General features: G+C 34.2%; 1 pseudogene; it reads left to right on the top strand.

Annotated features, from left to right (window-relative positions):
* The first annotated feature begins 14,286 nt into the window (after positions 1 to 14,286).
* On the top strand, positions 14,287 to 15,179 carry LOC100072109 (cytosolic 5'-nucleotidase 3A pseudogene; annotated as a pseudogene).
* Positions 15,180 to 15,421: the final 242 nt, after the last annotated feature.

Genomic DNA, 15,421 nt, shown 5'->3' with positions numbered 1-15,421 from the left:
TGAGAAGTGTAAATGAAAATAACTTTTATGCCCTGAAGGCTAAAATGTCATATGGAACCAATCGTACTGAAGAATCTAAAGAATTAATTCAGGCTGAGTCAGGTTCCCTGTTAGGACACACTCTCCTTACCCAGATAAGTCATTTATTGTCAGTGATTCAAATGGTGGTCCCTAATTAAGCTTACTCATATTTCCACCAATCTTTTATAATTTTATCAAAGCTAGTCACAAAAACTACCCGTAGTAATTCTGACACATACATTTCAGATTATTATGAATTGACTAAATAGAAAATAAGCATTACTATATTAAGATTCATCTGATGTTTTATATATACCACATATTTCTTCGTTAATAATTGGCCGACTGCTGTCTCTTTCAAAGTCTCTCTGAATTATTCCACTTATTCTTCACTCCTTTGACGTGATGACTAAACCTTTCCTAATCTGGAGGTTGAGTTCATGGTTATTATATTAAACACAAACTTTTGACTAGTTATATTGTGTTTGCAGTGCTTCTCAAAATTTAATGTACACACAAATCACTTGGAAATCTTGATAAATTACAGAACCTGATTCAGGAGTTTGAGATAAAACTTGAGTTTTTTTTGTTTTTAACAAGCTTCCGTGTACTGTTAATGTTGCTGGCTGGAGAACCACACTTTGGGTAGCAAAGTATTTGAGAACTGATTCCAGACTCTTTTTCTTTTTTAATGTCTTCTGGGGATAACATAGATGAATTCCTAAAATTTACTCTCGTGCATGCATGTACTCAGTCTCTCTCATACACACACACAAAATTGTGGTAGCTAAATTGTATTTTATTCTTGTGCAATCAAATCTTATCCAGACCTCATTAACCTATATATACAGATAAGGGCCACAGGAAAATTAAGAAGCCAAATGTCACTGGCTTTTGATCCTACCTATTCACACAGTATAGTATTAACCTATGAATTGTCCCACAAATACTTCTGGAGTGTACAAAATTGTCTAATATGAATACAAGAAACTCTATTTCTACAGTGTATTGATTCTGTTCAATTCTTTGATGAACATCTACCTGTTGGTCATCATTATCTCTTGCTGCCCTAAAGCAATGGAGTCTTCAAGATGAAAAACCCACAGTGTCCCATGTTGCACTAAGGAACAGTGCCTCTGTTCCTCTTTTTTGCATGCAAAGTATCAGAGTGACACCATCGTATTTCTGCTTGTATCCCAGTATTTCATAGAACTTTTAGTGTTAGATGACTACCAGTTTAGGCTTAGAGTATTCTTATACTCTAGAGAATTTGTACCTAAGTCTAACAGGGACTTAGGCTGAGAAATTAAGTCAAGTGGTAAATAATATGAGATATTCATAATGTCCCCCTAATAATGATAATAAAAGCTCGTTATTTGATCAGGATAGTCACACATAGTTGTTCTTCCATAAAATATATATATATCCTAGGATAACCCTTAGCACCTCTACTCAAATGGACTTCTATTCACCATTTTGCTAACAGTTCCCCAGACAAACTCACACAACATTAAGTCTCAGGCCATGAATAATCTGGCATCGCAAGTTGAAATTAAAATTACTACCACCTGTTCTTTAGATACCAATTTACTACCTCCAAAATAATGGACATAGTGATGCCTCCTTCAAAACATCTCTGATGAACTTATCCTTAACATTTTCTTTATTCCTTCAGCATGCTTACTAACTGATTCGTTATCTTAATATCACTTTCATGATAATTAATTAATTTTCAAATATGGGTCATTTCCCTTTGTTTGCCTTCTTTAAAATAGTGGGTAGCACGCATAACTATCATTATTACGTGTGCTTTATTTCTTTACTGAGATATAATTGACATATAGAATTGTGTAAGTTTAAAGTGTTGATTTGATACATTTATATACTGCAATATGATTATCATCATAGCATTAGCTCACACATCTATCATATCACATAGTTATCATTTCTTTTTTGTTGTGAGAACAATTAAGATCTAGTCTCTTGGTAACTTTAAAGATTATAATACAGTATTGTTAGTTATAATCACTATGTTTTGCATTAGGTCTCCAGGACTTCTTTATCCACCAGTTGCAAGCTTGTCCACTTAAACAGCATCTCCCCAATTCCAGCAAGGCACAGACCCTAGTAACCACCATTCTACTCTCTGTTTTTATGGATTTGGATGTTTTTATATTCCCCATATAAGTAATATACAGTACCTGTCTTTTTCTGTCTGACTCTTCTAACTTAGCATAATGTCCTTGAGGTCCATCCATGTTCTTGCAAATGGCAAGATGTCTTTCCTTCTCATGGCTAAATATTATTCCATTGAGTATATATATATATATATACTTTATTCATCTTCTTTATTCATTCATCTCTTGAATACTTTGGTTGGTTCCATATCTTGGCTGCTGTGAATAATGCTACAATAAATATGGGAATGTGGATATCTCTTTGATATTCTATTTCCTTTAGATATATACCAGAAGTGGAAATGTTGGATCATATGATACTTCTACTTTTAATTTTTTAAGGAATCTCCAGGCTGTTTTCCATAGAGGTTAAACCAATTTGCATTCCATCAACAGTGAAAATGTTTTCCATTTTCTCCACATCCTGACCAATACTTATCTATTATCTTCTTGTTAACAGTCATTCTAACAGGTGTGAAGTAAAATTTCATTGTGGTTTGGATTTGCATTTCCTTGATAATTAGTTATGTTGAGCATCTTTTCATATACTGTTGGCCATTTGGATACTTTCTTTGGAAAAAGGCCCATTTTTAAATCAAATTGGTTTTTCTGTATTGAGTTGTATGAGTTCCTTGCATATTTTGGTATTTGCTCCTTATGTGATTGGTGGTTTACTAATATTTTTTCCCATTCCATAGGCTGCCTTTTCATTTCTTTGTTGGTTTCCTTTGCTGTGCAGAAGTTTTTTGTTTGATGTAGCCCCACTTACTGATTTTTGCATTGTTGTTTGTGCTTTTGGTGTCATATCTGAAAAAGTCATTGTCAAGAACTATGTTGTGAGACAATAGAAAGTATCTAATTCTCTACCCCTGGTTCCGGGCACAGAGCTCCTGACACCCTTGTAATTTCCGACAAAATAAGAGGACTAGGAGGATCTTTTTTTCTAATATTTGTTCTTTGACCCCAGTTCCTGACACAGGGATTCTGAAACCCTTGTAATTTTGTGGGCGATAGCAGCATCTTTTGTTCTAAAGAGGCAACTTTCGGTGGGCTCTTGGATGGCCCTTTGATGGGGGCTGGTCACCAGAAAGACCATGCCATGATTATCAGTTTGGAATTTCAGCCCCACTCCACCTTCTCCAGAGAGAGGAGAGGGGCCGGAAAAGGAGTTAATGATTGATCACGCCTCCCAGGACCCTCCCAGACCTTGCCCCATGTATCTCTTCTTTTGGCTGTTCATCTGTATCCTTTATCATATCCTTAAATAAACTGGTAAATGTAAAAAGTGTTTCTCCGAGTCCTGTGAGCCATTCTAGCAAATAATCAAACCCAAGGAGGAGGAGGTCATTTATAGCCAAGTTGGACAAAAATTGTGGGTAACTTGGGGACATCCTACTTGTGATTGACATCTGAAGTGGGGGGCAGTCTCATGGGACTGAGTCTACAACCTGTGGGATCTGATGCTGTCTCCAGGTAGACAGTATCAGAGTTGAGTTAAGTTGTAGGATAGCCCCCTGGTGTCACAAAATTGTTTGGCATAGAGAAATAAACCCATACATCTGGTGTCAGAATGGCTGTGAATATGATAGTAGTGTGAAAGTAAAGGAGAAACACAGGAGGCAGATTGAAATGAATTTTTTTAACTCAAATGTCAAGGAAATTTTTCCCTATGTTTCATCCAGGAGTTTGATGGTATTAGGTCTTAAGTTTAAGTATTTAATCCATTTTGAGTCAATTTTTGTGATGAGTGTAAGATAGGAGTCCAGTTTCATTTTTCTGCATGTGGTTATCCAGTTTTCCCCTTATCTTTTGTGGAAGACACTGTCCTTTTCCCATTGAGCATTCTTGGCTTCCTTGTCAAATACTAGTTGACTGTATATGCAGAGGTTTATTTCTGAGCTCTCTATTCTATTTCATTGGTGCATGTGTCTATTTTCCTTCCAGTATCATACTGTTTTAGTTATTGTAGCTTTGTAGTATACATAGTTTGAAATCAGAAAGTGTTATGCCTCCAGCTTTGCTCTTCTTTTTCAAGATTGCTTTGGCTATTCAGGGTCTATTTTGCTTCCATAATAATTTTAGGACTGCTTTTCTATTTCCGTAAAAAATGCCACTGGAAAATGATAAGGATTGCAATGAATCTATAGATGGTTTTGGGTAATACGGACATTTTAAAAATATTAATTTTTCTGATCCATGAGCACAAGGATACCTTTCCATTTGCTTACCTTCGATTTCTTTCATCAAAGTCTTGTAGTTTTCATTGTATAGATCTTTCACTTCCTTGATTAAATTCATTTCTAAGTATTTAATTGTTTTTGGTGATATTGTAAATGGGATAGTTTTCCTTATTTCTTTTTCAGATGTTTTGTTGTTAACATATAGAAACACAACTGATATTCTGTATGCTAATTTTATATCCTGCAACTTACTGGATTTATTGATTCAAATCCAGTTTGATTTGATCAAAAACAGTTTTTAGATTGAATCTTCAGGATTTTCTATATATAAGATCATATAATCTGCAAATAATGGAAAATTCACTTCGTCCCTTTTTGTTTGGATGCCTTTTATATCTTTGTTATGCCTAATTGCTCTGACTAGGACTTCCAGTACTATGTTGAATAAGGGTGATGAGAATGGACACAGCTGTTTTCTTACTGATTTTAGAGGAATAACTTAGTTTTTCACCATTGGGTCTCTTAGCTATGGGTTTGTCTTATATGGCCCTTATTAAGTCGAACTATGTTCCTTCTATAAGCAATTTGTTGAGGATTTTTATCATGAAAAGATTTTATATTTTGTCAAATGCTTTTTATGCATCTATTGAGATGATCATGTAATTTTTGTTTCATCTTATTAACGTAGTACATTGCATTTATTGATTTGCATATGTTGAACCCTCCTTGCACCCCAGGGATAAATTCCACTTGATCTTGGTGTATAATCCTTTTAATATGTTGTTGAATTTGTTTTGCTAATATTTTGTTTAGAACTTTTGCATTTATATTCACCAGAAATATTGACCTATAATTTTCTTTACTTGTAGTGTCTTTATCTGGCTTTGGTATTAAGGTAATGCTGGCCTCATAAAATGAGTTTGGAAGTGTTCCCTCATCTTCAATTTTTTGAAAGATTTTGAGAATGATTGGCATTAATTCTTCTTTAAATGTTTGGTAGAATTTACCGGTGAAATCATCTGGTCCTGAGTTTTTCTGTGTTCAGTTTTTTGATTACTTATCCAGTCTTCTTTCTCATTATTGGTCTGTTCAGATTTTCTATTTCTTCCTGAGTGAGTCTTGGTAGGTTGTATTTTTCTCAGTACTTATCCATTTCTTCTAGGTTATCCAATTTGTTGAAATATAATTGTTCACAATCTCTCATGATCCTATGTACTTGAATTGTATCAGTTGTAATGTCTTCTCTTTCATTTTTTGTTTGCGTGATCCTCCTCTCTTTTCTTCTTAGTCTAGGTAAAGGTTTGTTAGTTTTGTTTATCTTTATGAAAAACCATCTCTTAGTTTCGTTGATTTTTTTCATTGTTTTTCTGATGTCAATTTCATTTATTTCTGCTCTGTTCTTTGCTGCTTCCTTTTTTCTGCTAGTTTTGGGCTTAGTTTGTTCTTTTTATAGTTCTTTGAGATGTAAAACTCTTTTCTTATTTAAAAAATTTTCATATTATTGAAAAGAGAATACACACTTGCACACACAGACACAAACAATTCCTATCTGCTGGAAAGGTTTGAAAAATGCTTGCTAATTGAACTGTAGTGAAATGATGTGATATAAATAGATGCTGAAATTTTATTCGGCTAGGAATTTTTAATAAAATTCCAGAAATCCAAAGTCTGATCATAGGCATACATATGGCAAGCTCTGTTATATTATATAAATAATACGGTATTTTGCATTGGCTTAAAGTGGCAGCTGTAACAAAGCTCTGTGCAGGATGCTGATGTTCACTAAATATGAGAAGAGAAACGGTGAGCACTTTGTTCCATAGAAGTTTTTCATCTTTAACACATATAATAGTTCTTCTCTTTGTAGTAATCAACTCAGAGTTGCAAAAGCGTCATTCCATTTAGTGCTTTCTGTGAATAACTTTTCCTTTCCTTACAATACTATCTATAAAGGAAATGGAAATAAATTCAGGACATTGATATCTCACTCTCTCTTTCTTATCACCACCTGAAGCCCCCATGCTGTTTATGTTTCTAGACTCATGATTCATCATTCTTTCTTTTGTAAAAATACCCCTACCGTGTGTCAACTGAAAGTGACTGATTTATTTTCTGACTTGAAGAAAGACACATTGTATTTTAATTCAAAATTATGGTGTTATTTGAAATGACAGGTGCAAAAATGGTAGGGGAACGCTTTGTTGCCTGAACGAATGTGAGATGTCATTTTGTGGAACATATTAAATTTTCATTGTGTTTTTTAGAGCGTACTTTTTGTGTATACCATTTAAACTTATATTTCCCTGATGTGAAACTTTAATACGTTATTTCTGATGCTATTAATATGTATAAGAAAGTTTTGAAAATATATATCTTTATATCATGTATTCTCTTCAATTTCAAATTGCACAGGCATATTTCTTAGTATATGATATCAATTTTTATCAATTGGAAATTATTGCAGCATCATAAATATTTAGATAAGGTAGCATTCTACACAGGAACAATATAAAATTAATTATGCTGAGAAAACAGAAAAATATTCTATTTAAATATGAACTTAGGAAATAGTAATTCTTTTCATGTGTTTTTCCATAGAATTTTGTTCTGTTCTTATTTTAGATATTTATAACTCTCTATGTAGCTCCTTCATATTTGAAATAAGGAAATGGTAATTTCAGCAGACCTTTGATATTTGTGTCCAATAAGTTTGGAGACTTTTGTGAGTATTCCAGTTCATTAATATTATTGTAGCATAGAATGTAAGACCCGAAACCATGAGAGTTCTAGAAGAAAACATAGGCAGTATGCTCTATGACATTGGTCTGAGCAGCATATTTTCAAGTCCCATGTCTGACTGGGCAAGGGAAACAAAAGAAAAAGTGAACAAATGGGACTACATCAAACTAAAAAGTTTCTGCACAGCAAAGGAAACATCAACAAAATGAAAAGACAACCTAACAACTGGGAGAAGATATTTGCAAACCACATATCAGATAAGGGGTTAATATCCAAAATGTACAAAGAACTCATACAGCTCAACAACAAAAAAACCAACAATCCAATTAGAAAATGGGCAAAAGATCTGAACAGAGATTTCTCCAAAGAAGAAATACAGGTGGCCAACAGGCATATGAAAAGATGCTCAACATCATTAGCTATCAGGGAAATGCAAATCAAAACTACAATGAGGTATCACCTCACTCCTGTCAGAATGGCTATAATTAACAAGACAGGAAACAACAAATGCTGGAGAGGGTGTGGAGAGAAGGGAACCCTTGTTCACTGCTGGTGGAGTGCAAACTGGTGCAGCCACTATGGAAAGCAGTTTGGAGTATCCTCAGAAAATTAAGGATAGATCTACCATATGGTCCAGCTATTCCACTGCTGGGTATTTATCCAAAGAACTTGAAAACACAAAGGCGTAAAGATACTTGCACCCCTATGTTCATTGCGGCATTATACACCATAGCCAAAACTTGGAAGCAACATAGGTGCCCGTCAAGGGACGAATGGATAAAGAAGATGTGGTATTTATACATGATGGACTACTACTCAGCCATAAGAAATGACGAAATCTAGCCATTTGTGACAACATGGATGGACCTTGAGGGTATTATGCTGAGTGAAATAAGTCAGAGGGAGAAAGTCAAATACCATATGATCTCACTCATAAGTAGAAGATAAAAACGACAAAAAAAACCCACATAGCATTGGAGATTGGACTGGTGGTTACCGTTGGAGAAGGGGGGAGGGGGGAAGGCAAAAGGGGTGATTAGGGTCACATGTGAGGGGATGCACTATAATTAGTGTTCGGGTGGTGAACATGATGTAATGTATCCAGAATTTGAAATATGATGCACATCCAAAAAAAATAAAAGTTATTAAAAAACAAATATTATTGTAGCCTATAAGATCTCCCATAAAATAAAATAATTATTGAAAAGTTTGGACATTACTTGCAGATCATTTTTACTCAGTTCTTCTATTATGAGCAGAACAAACCTGATTATTTCTCCTTGAGCTCTTCACTGTAGACATATTTTCATTCTGTACATAATTTAATTTTAGACATATTCTCTCCATGAATCTTATTTCATGTACAAAAAATGACTGTTTTTACACTGTAATAATTTGTCTGTTTAAATGATAAGTACTAATATTAGGCTTTCATTTCAGTATTTTTCTCCAAGCAACAAAATTTCCAACAGATCCAGAAAGAAAATGTAAATGTCAAGCAAAGTAAAACCAAACATTATTGAAGCGTAGATGCCAAAGCAAGCTTTATGTTCACTCATTAGATAAGATACTCATTTCAATATACTTACTTGATAGCATTTAGAATGAAATTTGTGATTCATAAACATCAAATATTATATTGCATGACAAGTGCTTAGTATATGAATAAGTGTTAACTAGCCTTGTTGTATAACATTAAATAGTTTTACTTACTGTTGGACTTATTAGGGGTTTTAATATGGTAAAGAATATCCATAGGAAGAGAAAGGAAGGAAGGAAAGAAGGAAGAAAGGAAAGGAGGAGGGAAGGAAGAAAGAAAGAGAAGGAAATAAAGAAAGAAAAAAGTTTTGTTGCACACTCCTTAAAAGCTGCCAGAAAAATGTGCACAAAATAATGGCACACCAAGAGTAGTTGGAAAGGTTGAACTGGGATACAGGTTTAGTGTACTCTACATGGAAGTGAATTCAGAGATCTCATGGTTACACTGGTGGCCTGTTACATATGCAGACTCATGTAATATTACATGTTCTGTATTTAAACTAAATTTTATTATTTCTTCTTAATTAAATTATTTTTTCATGAATATTTGTGTTTGTGGCTATGATTTTATGTTGCACACATAATGCAGACATATTTTCTGCTAGCATAAGTGTTCATTTTTTCTTTTGCCATCAGATTTTTAAAATTTGAGACTATTTTTTAGAGCAATTTTAAATTCACAACAAAATTGAGAGAAAGGTACTTCGATTTTCCCTATGCTCCTTGTTCCCACATATGCATAGCCCCTTCCATTAACACCTGTCATCAGAGGGTACGTTTTTTAAACTTGATGAGCCGACATTGAAAGATCATATCATCCAAAGTCTGTAGTTTACCTTAGCGTTCACTCCCGGTGTACGTGCTATGGGTTTGGACAAATATATAATGACACGTATTGATCATTATAGTATCATACAGAGTATTCACTGACCTAAAAAATGTCTGTGCTCTGCCTATTCGTCTTTCTCCCTCTTTTCCCCACAACTCCCAGCAGACACTGATCTTTTTACTGTCTCCATAGTTTTGCTTTTCCCAAATGTCATAAAGCTGGAATCACATAGCATGTAGCCTTTTCAAATTGGCTTCTTTCACTTAGTAATATTCATTTAAAGTTCCTCTGTGTCTTTTCATGGCTTGATAGCTCATTTATTTTCAGCATTGAATAATATTCCATCATCTGAATGTACCACTCTTTATTTATCCATTCACTTACTGAAGGACAATTTGGTTGTGTCCATGCTTTGGCAATTATGAATAAAGTTTCTATAAACATTGTGTGCAGAATTTTGTGTGAACATACTTTCAATTCCATTGGGTAAATATCAAAGAGTGTGATTGCTAGGTCGTGAGGTAAGAGTATGTTTAGCTTTGTAAGAAAGTATTAAACTCATCCAATATGACTGGATCATTTTCCACTCCCACCAGCAATGAATGAGAGTTCTTCTTGTTCCACATTCTCACCAGGATTTGGTGTTGCCAGTGTTTTGTGTTTTGACCATTCTAATAGACATATGGTGGTATCTCATTGTTTTAATTTGAATTTCCCTGATGTTGATGTGGTGCATCTCTCCATATGCTTATTTGACACATTTATATTTTCTTTGGTGAGTTGTCTTCTAAGGTATATGACCTAATTTTTACATCGAGTTATTTGTTTTCTTCATGTTGAGTTTTAAGAGTTCCTTGTATGTTTTTACTAACAGTTCATGATTAGATGTGTCTTTTGCAGAGATTTTCTCCTAGTGTGTGGCTCGTCTTCTCAGTATTTTCACATTTTCTTTCACAAAGCAGACATTTTTAATGAAGTCCAGATTATCAGTTATTTTTTCATGCATTGTACCTTTGATGTTTTGTCTAAAAATTTACCACCATACCCAAGGTCATCTAGGTTTTCTCTTATGTTCTATGCTAAGAGTTTTAAATTTTGCACTTTACATCCAGGAGTGTGATACATTTTAAGTCAATTGTTGTAAAAAGTATAAAGTCTGTGTCTGGATTCATTTTTTTTGCATGTGAATGTCCAGTTGTTCCATCACCATTTTGTTGAAAAGACTATCTTTGCTCCACTGTATTGCCTTTGCTCTTTTGTCAAAGATCAGTTGACTATATTTATTTGGGTCTACTTCTGGGCTCTCTATTCTGTTTCTTTGATCTATTTGTCTTTTCTTTCACCAATAGCACACTGTCTTGATGACTGTAGCTTTATAGTGAGTCTCAAAGTCAGGTTGTGTCAGTCATCCAATGTTGTTCTTCGCCTTCAATATTTTCTTGGCTATTCTGGGTCTTTTGCTTCTCCCTATAAAGACTAGAATCAATTTGGCTATAAGCATAAAATAATTTTATGGGATTTTGATTGGAATTGCATTGATTATATAGATCAAGTTGAGAAGAACTGACATCTTGAGAAAATTGAGTTTTCCCGTCCATGAACATAGAATATCTCTTCATTTACTTAGTTCTTATTTGATTTCTCTCATCAGAGTTTTTCGTTTTCCTTATATAGATTTTGTTCATATTTTGCTAGATTTATACTTAAGTATTTCATTTTTTTGGGTGCTAATGTAAATAGCACTGTGCTTTTTATTTTAAATTCCACTTATTTATTGCTGATATATAGGAAAGCGATTGGCTTTTATATATTAACATTTTATCCTGCAACCTTGCTTTAATAGCTTCTTGGTTCTGAGAGGTTTTTTTTCCCTTGATTCTTTCATATTTTGTACATTGACAATCAGGTCATATGCAAAAAAAGACAGTTTTATGTCTTCGTTCCAAATCTATATATCCTTTCTTTGCCTTATTACATTATCAGGGACATCCAGCAAGATGTTGTAAAGTAGTAGTAAGAGGGCACATCCTTTTTTTGTACCTGATCTTAGTGGCAATGCTTAGAGTTTCTTATCAGTAAGTATAATGTTTGCTGTAGGTTTTTTGTAGATAGTCTTTATCAAGTTTAGAAATTTTCCCTCTAACCCTAGTTTATTGAGAATTTTTATCATGAATGGATCTTGGAATAAGAGTTCTTTTGAAAAATGTTTTATTTCCTATGGTGCAATTTAATATATCAATTATTTCATGGCATTCTGGAAAGACCACCATGACATCCAGATTCTGTGATACCTGAACCAGTTGGAGAAACTATTTCTCAGGACATGAAGGGCTATGGAAAGGATTTAAGTAGGAGAATGACATGAACGTATTTTCACTTTTGAAAGATTTTTCTGGATCCACCTTGGGAAAAAAATTGGAGTGGAGGGCAATTAATGCAATTTGCATTTGGGAGTCATCACACTGTTGCAGCAGTTCAAGCAAGAAATGATAGTGTGAGTGACATGGGAGTAGAATGGCACAGAGGGAATAGAGTCCATGTTAAAAAAGGTTACCCAGTAGGAGCTTTGTGTGCCTTGCTAAGGACGCTGAATTGCAATCCATAGAGAATAAAGTCTTTGAAGCTGTGTTTCTTAATTGGTAGTACCTTATTCAGCTGCATCAGTGTCACCTGTAGTGCTTCTTACGAACGTAAAATCCTAGATCCCCTCTCATAACTGCTGAATCAGAATCTCTGTATGACAGAAGAAATATGGGTTTGTAACAAACTTTCCATGTGGTTCTGAGGCACATCAAAACCTGAGAACCATTGTATGAATAGTTACTGAGCAGTGGCATGACACAGTGTAATCTGTTTACACAGATCACTTGAGTCATCATATAAAGAACTGATTGAATGAGGGCAAGACTAAAGACAGGAAGATTAGTTAGAAGGCTACTGAAATAGTCTTAGACTGATTTTATACATTGGGCAAGAGCCAAAACTCAAGAGAGGGCTGGACTTACAGTCCGCATCATGACATACTAGTTGTCCTTATAGCCTGATTTGGACATGCAAATTTAGACAAGTGATATAATTTTCTATTTCCTCAACTAATTATTGTTTTTTAAAATTAGTCCTCAGTGGTCTTCTCAGAGTCACAGAGTTAATATAAAATGCTTAATCATGTAAAGTACATTTAACACCTACATATCTAGGACACTGCACTAGGATTGTGAGAGGTAAAAAGAAATATAAGGTATGACTTCTGTTCTCAAGGAACTTACTAACTGAGGAGACTATATATATATATATATATATATATTTCCTTTTTTTGCCTTGTTGTATTAGCAAGGACATCCAGTAAGATGTTGAAAAGTAGTAAGAGGATACGTCCTTTCCTTGTGCCTGATCTTAGTGGAGATGTTTTGAGTTTCTTATCATTAAGTATAATGTTTGCTGTAGGTTTTTGGTACATAGTCTACAGACAGTATAATATATATATATATATATATATATGCACACACACACATATACATTAAAAGTCAAATACCAAATACCAAAAATACATCATTAGACAGTATCCAATGTGTGGTATACACAACAAATACTAATGTTCTACTTCTTAACCTGGTAGTGTTTATGCTTGCTTTCTAAATATTGATTTTGCTGTATCCTTTTGTTTTTTAGAACTTGTTTGAATTTTTATATTTCACAAGAAAAGAATGCTAAAAAAGACAATAAGTTCTATGTGTTGAGTGGCATTAATCAACAGCCCACAGACATGACACAGAATCAAAAGACAAAGTTCTTTACACAATCGCTTTGCAGTCCTCCACAGATGAGTCACAAGGACTATGAGAGGGTTAAAATAAGAAGATACAGAGATGAAAAAGAGGGTAATGTCATCTTGGTGAGATACTAGCTTAATCATCACCACCATCAGTCATGGATTGACTAGGATGACGTCTCTGATTCTTGCTGATCTCTCAACACATTGCATTTTTATACTGATTTGTCTTTGTACCCATACATATGTGCACACATACATGCATGCATGCACAAACACACACATGCATACACCTAACCATCTCATTCCAAAACAGGTTTTGTGGGTCAATAAGTTAGGAACATAACATCAGGATCAAAAGAGAGAATTCAAATATACTATTTCTAGGAGGGTGATATAATTCCTGTGATTAAGCTTTAAAGGTGATATTTTAGCTTCCTGGAAACCATACCAAAAGGAAAAATACTAGCTGGCATGGTTTTGTGTATTTCCTGTGCACAAAGGCCACTAAGTGATTTATTAATCTCACAAATATTAATTGTATGTCTACTGTGTGTCAAGTCTTAGACTAGGTGCTGGAGATCATACAAATACTAGAAGCTCAACAAACTTGAGGTGGGATAAACCCAAAGGGACTCTCACTGAGACACACTATAATCAAACTGTGGAAAGTCAAAGACAAAGAGAGAATCTTCAAAGCAGCAAGAGAAAACTAACATCATGTACAAGAGGTCCTGTGTAAGAATATAAGCAGATTTCTCACCAGAAACCTTGCACACAAGAAGGCACTGTGATGATATATTTAAAGTGTTGAAAGAAAAACCTGTTAAATAAGACTCCTATATCCAGAAAAGTATCCTTCAAAAATGAGGGAGAAATTAAGACATTTCCAGATAAACAAAAGCTGAGGGAAGGGGCAGTCCTGTAGGCTAGTGGTTAAGTTTGGTGCACTCCACTTTGGTGGCCTAGGTTCTGGCACAAATTCAAGGACAAAACTCAGAGTGTCTTAATGAAGGTTGGATAACCAAAAAAATGACTAATCAAGATTCTACTGTACATGTGATATTGATGACAGAATCCCACAAAGTTTAGTTCTCACCAAGAACCCTACAAGACTAGAAGAAAATCTCTGTGGTCTTATCAAAGGAGGAGCTGCCAAATTTCAGATACTAACAGACTTTTATATGATACTATGTAGATTTTCCTTAGGAAAAAGATGCTCAACATGACACAATATCATTGACAACTGTAAGCTGGTTACAAATGAATGTCAAAAAATGTTACTGAAGCTAAATAAAAAAACATTATGCTATTAAAATTGATCTTAATCTAACTTTAGAAGGGAAGTACCCTTGTATGATAGAAGGGTATACTAAATCACATGATTTTCTTTTTGAAAAGACTTTACCAAAATCTAAGCTTAAAGAAATGACAGCAGAATCTGACATTATGCTCAAAGAAAGATGTGAAATTTTCTTTGATAAGTTCTAAGAAAACAGTATCCCTATATTTATATTTTCAGCTGGTATTGGTGATATGTTATAGATGGTATCCATCAAGGTGGTATTTATCATCCAGATGTCAAAGTAGCCTCAACTTCATGGATTTTTATGAAAATGGGATTCTCAAAGGATTTAAAGAACTATTTCATATAATTAACAAAATGATGATGGTGCCATGAAAAAATAGGATATTTCAATCAAATAAAAGATAATACTAACATAATTCTGCTGGGAGACTCCCAAGGAAACTTAAGATTGGCAGATAGTGTTCCATCTAGACACTCCAGAATAAACACATACTGAAGTTTGGATATCTAAATGATAGAGTGGATGAGCTTTTAGAAGAGTACATGGATTGTTATGGTTTTAGTAAAACATGAGTCATTGGAGGTAGCCAACTCTATCTCACAGAATAGTATATAAACAAGCATTCTCCAAGAAGACCACTGTCCTGTGGGTCCAACTGATGCAAGAACTGCTCATTTATTTATCTTGCTGAAAGACTCTTATTTACAACATACTCTTGCTCTTTAAGTTTTTCCTTTACATTCTGGAAGTATTTTCAGACATGTCGTATCCATCAAATGCAAGCTCCTTTTTCTCCACCTCTCTCAACACACTTTTTATCATATTTTTAACAGATGAAAAAAAAGCTTAAAAGCAAA

Source organism: Equus caballus, chromosome X (genome assembly GCF_041296265.1).
Source record: "Equus caballus isolate H_3958 breed thoroughbred chromosome X, TB-T2T, whole genome shotgun sequence".
NCBI classification, from domain to species: domain Eukaryota; kingdom Metazoa; phylum Chordata; class Mammalia; order Perissodactyla; family Equidae; genus Equus; species Equus caballus.
This window is presented reverse-complemented; position numbering and strand designations above follow the sequence as displayed.